Genomic DNA, 3,886 nt, shown 5'->3' with positions numbered 1-3,886 from the left:
AGTCGACTTCTTCCATTGCTGTAAGAATCGACCGAGCCGATAAAGACCTGAGGAATCTGATGAGGAGCTGAGGTCAATCAATGGGCGGCCATAAAACATCCACAAGTTGGAGCCGCTTTGTTTCACGGCTCAATAATAAGGCAGAGAAACGTGCGTCTGAAACGCATCGTACGGACATGAAAAATGAAGGGCGCGGGAAAGAAAGAGTCGATTATTTTTCAAGATTAATCGGATTTTAATTATTAACATATTCTAACACATGGGCGGACTGAGGCTAACACAACGTTGATGCCATTTTTGGTTTTGTTGTAACATCATGTCAACACCCAGCATGTGTTCATCAAAGCTTCACCGTCAGGTCAGAGCCGACTTGCATCAGAGTCCACGGCTAACAAACTGACCGACACCATACCAAATGGACTGTAGTCTGATCAATGTTGTCGATGATTGGTCACTGATAAAAAACAGGTGTGAAACACACACATCTACCTGCTGTTCACTGTAACTGAGAACTCCTAGCGTACATCAGTACCTACAGTCACTCACCTACGCTAACACAGTGATAACATAATAATAATAATAATAAGAGACAAAATGAAGGGCAAAAAGTCGCCCCCCAAAAATAAACACAAACGAAAGAACGCAAATCCAATGTACGGCGTACAACCGGCGAATGTAAACAAAGCAGTAAGACTGCACCACGTCTGTATGTCGGAGTGATTGTTTCTTAATGAAACAGCAGTGAGCGGCCCGTAAAAGCACGTCAGTCTCCACTTGTCATCACCTTGACTACAAAGGAAAAGAAATCATCCTGACATATTTAATTAAAGGCACGCACAGATCGACTAGAGGCATGTCACCAGGAAGATAATCAACATGACAAATATAAATATAGATTTCCTGGCCACACAATAAAACCCTCAGTATATGTTTCCACCGTAGCCTCACTTTACGGACAAACCAAGTTTAACCTCTTAGTTTGTTTGTTTTGGTTGTTTTTTGGTTTTTTTTCAGGCATTTCTTAGAATACTGAGGCTGTGATACAACAGTCGACATCTCTGACTTCATCGGTTCCCGTGTGCCACGGAGAAATGCTTGATTTTGTTGACATTTGGAAGATAAACGCGCCGTCAAATGTCACCGAAACCCTGCGTGTGCTTAAAAGCTCATCAGTGAAAAGTCACAAAATATTAAAATCGCAAAAAGTAAAAATGTCAACTGGTGGAAAGTTTTGAGGGAATCGCTAAAAGTTTTATAAATTCTAACTTTGATTAATTGAAATATATTTTTTTTTTATGACAGTTGAGCAGAGGCAACAGCACTGTTGATGACAGACTGACTCTGTAGGCAAACATACTGTACCTCTCAGTGGGAGGGATGGAGACAAAGACATCCATGATGATTAGAGAAGAACGTTGTTTCTTGTTTTTTTTTTTTTTTTTTTCTTTGTTGCATCTACCACAGAAAACAATGAAAGCAATGCTGAGTTTGGGTGTAAGACCAGAAGACCAAAGTGTGGGCACCAGGTGAGATGAGTGAGACTAATTAACAGTCACCAGACACAGGTGACGGTGATGAGGCTAATTAACCACTGAGCCACAGACAGACATGACAGAAATGCAGCTTCATTCTTCCACTGTCATTACTGCAGTGATGAGCCGCGTCTGATGAAAGTCAGAAAAGTGTGTCAACATATTTAGGGCCAAAGTGGGGGGCGGGGTCTGCCTTTGGGACTGCAGCATTTTTAATTAATAATTTTTAATTATTTTCTTTTTATTTCACAGACTTCTAATCCTATTTCCTTTTATTAGGGAGAATGTCCTTTTTTTTTTTTGGAATTATTCAGTTCAGTGCAGTTTTGAAGTAATAGCTGCAGAAAAGGTTCGAGAACCACCAGATTTACACCGACCTGGGATCATAACTGAGATTTCAACAACTAATAGTTGAGCGAATAAGTGAAGGTGATTAATTATAATGATGATACTGATGATGATTAAGATGACATAGAATCAACAGAATAATATCAGCAAAATACACTAATATACATGAGAAAAAAATTGTTATAAAACCAAGCAAAAAAATATATAAATATAAGATTAAATCAGAAAAGAAAAATACAATGGAAAAATGATTTAGCCTCCAGCCTCAAACATGACCTTGACCTCGGCTTGTATTTATACTTTTCTGTGCAACTCTAAGGTCACGTTGAAGATTTTTCTCACCGACAGATTCTGCGTTCATGTCTGGGTTAAGGCACGGGTGTCAGCGTCAGTTGATGTATCGTTTTGATGCAACCTGAGATTTTACAGTTTGAGATAAAAACCGTGGTTTATAGGTGTTTACGAGCCTTTTTACATGCAGCGATGCGTTCTGGGTGTGCATTTCAAGTGGGATTTTACAGCATTTTTTTTTTTTTTTTTTACAGCTCTGCTCCTGCCAGACAAACCGAATGCACAACAGTTTGCGTGGCAGATGTATGCTGGGAAAAGTCAACGTATAACAGTACGTGGTTATGGAACTGCTGTGTGTTTTCATAGAAAATATTAAACAGACATGTATACAAATAAACCAGATTATTATTAGTATGAGAGTGAATCAGCAGCTTGTTCCAATATCAGGGGTTGCCATAGTGATTTGTACTGGACGACCTGATGCAACATCATCCCACCTCCATCAGCAGAATTAGGGGATGGATGGATGCATAGTACAACTATTTTCAGATCTGTTCCTCAGGGTTTGGACAGTAAATTCAGCAGCTCTACTTGAAAGTTGAATCATACTCAGCCAGTCAATTTGAGCTTAAATGATGCAGATAAGTCAATGTCAATTCTAATGAGCCGAGAGGAACTTCCACCGGCGCCGCGCTACAGAGAAAGTTTCAAAGTGAGAAATCAGGGGCAGCTCTGCGAGACACGAGAGAGAACTTGAACATTCACACAGCCCTCGTTTCCACAAATGGACTCCAGCAGTATTTTACCGCAATTAGCAAATGAGTAATTACAACTTCCTTAGATCAAATTATGCTGTGTAATTTCTCCATCCACTGACAGAGGGGTTCTGGTGGAGTGGTCTCATTTTAAAAGCAATTTCCTGGTTACAGAAGCATGGGATTTCTAGTTTGACCGGAGCAAATTTTGCATTTATTTTTAGAACAGAAAGCAAAATGAAAAATTCCCACTGAGCCCAGAATACAAAGAGAGCGAAGTAAGATTTTTTTTTTTCACACCTCTGGGTTAAAAGTGTCGCACTTACTGTAGTTATGGTCGCACAGATTACGACTGCAGTTCTTGCGAGAACTGGTGATTGGGTATTGACAGCAATGCAACATGCCCTCGATGCCAGCGAGGAGGATTAGGAAGAAGTGTTTACCAGCGATACCGTAGTGAGGATTAGGAGGATTTGTTCGTTCTGTTCAGTCGTGTTTTTCTGCATAAACAAAAATCAAAGCACAGATGAGAATGAAGAGAGAGGAGCCCCGCGCCACCGTTTGGTATTCATAAATGCAACATTATTTACAACTTTCACTGACTTATGGACAACATCACATCACGTTCACAATTTGGGGTGTTAAAGGCTAGGTCTTAATATTCGTAATATCGTAAAATCGTAATATTTTCCTCTGCAAATACTTTCAAGTACATGAGGAAATGATGCCATTTTCCTAGTACTGCATGTTCAGAAAGTGTAGCAACTTGTCTGTAAAGAAACGCAGTGCAGCAGAAGGCGGACACAGACCCTGACTACTGACAATGTGTTAGCTCCAAAGATGCTTTCCAAGTCGCTCAACCCGCTCCAAGACTCTGTTCCTCCAATGATTGGGCAGCCACTTGAGACAGGAAGCTTGGCTGATGGTCCACAGTTGTTCTGGTGGATTAGCCGGAGGAGG

This window comes from Cynoglossus semilaevis, chromosome 18 (assembly GCF_000523025.1).
Source record: "Cynoglossus semilaevis isolate Cse_v1.0 chromosome 18, Cse_v1.0, whole genome shotgun sequence".
Taxonomy (NCBI): Eukaryota; Metazoa; Chordata; class Actinopteri; order Pleuronectiformes; family Cynoglossidae; genus Cynoglossus; species Cynoglossus semilaevis.
This window is presented reverse-complemented; position numbering follows the sequence as displayed.